A 370-nucleotide genomic window follows, 5' to 3' on the forward strand; every position below is an offset into this window, starting at 1 on the left:
CCCCGGCCCCGGGGCCCCAGCCTGGCCGCCGCGCTGCTAGCGCCGCCGCCGCATCCGGCGGACCGGCGAGCGCAGTCCCGAACCCGGGTCCGGTAGCCGGGGAGGGCCGGGAGCACGTCGTCATGGCAACGGGCAGGCTCTGCGCGGTAAGCGGAGGGGCGGGGGCAGAAGGGCCGCGTCAGGAGCGGGGCGCGGGGCCCACCCGTCTCTGGAGGGTGAGACCCCTCCTGGAGCTGTGTCCAGCTCTGGGGCCTCAGCACGGAACAGACACGGAGCTGTGGGAGCGGGGCCGCAGGAGGCCCCGGAGATGCTGGGAGGGCTGGAGCCCCTCTGCTGGGAGGGGGGGCTGAGAGAGTTGGGGGGGGTCAAC

The 370-nt window shown here is 75.9% G+C and overlaps 1 protein-coding gene across 1 annotated transcript in view; it reads left to right on the forward strand.

The window, feature by feature from the left end:
• The first annotated feature begins 98 nt into the window (after positions 1–98).
• Positions 99–370, forward strand: part of DCHS1 (dachsous cadherin-related 1) — an 88,343-nt gene continuing 88,071 nt past the window's right edge. The window contains exon 1 of the mRNA XM_014961538.1: positions 99–146. The gene's annotated coding sequence lies outside the window, so the exon portion shown is untranslated. The remainder of the gene's footprint in view (positions 147–370) is intronic.

The sequence above is a fragment of the Calidris pugnax genome, unplaced genomic scaffold (genome assembly GCF_001431845.1).
Source record: "Calidris pugnax isolate Ruff unplaced genomic scaffold, ASM143184v1 scaffold607, whole genome shotgun sequence".
NCBI lineage: Eukaryota > Metazoa > Chordata > Aves > Charadriiformes > Scolopacidae > Calidris > Calidris pugnax.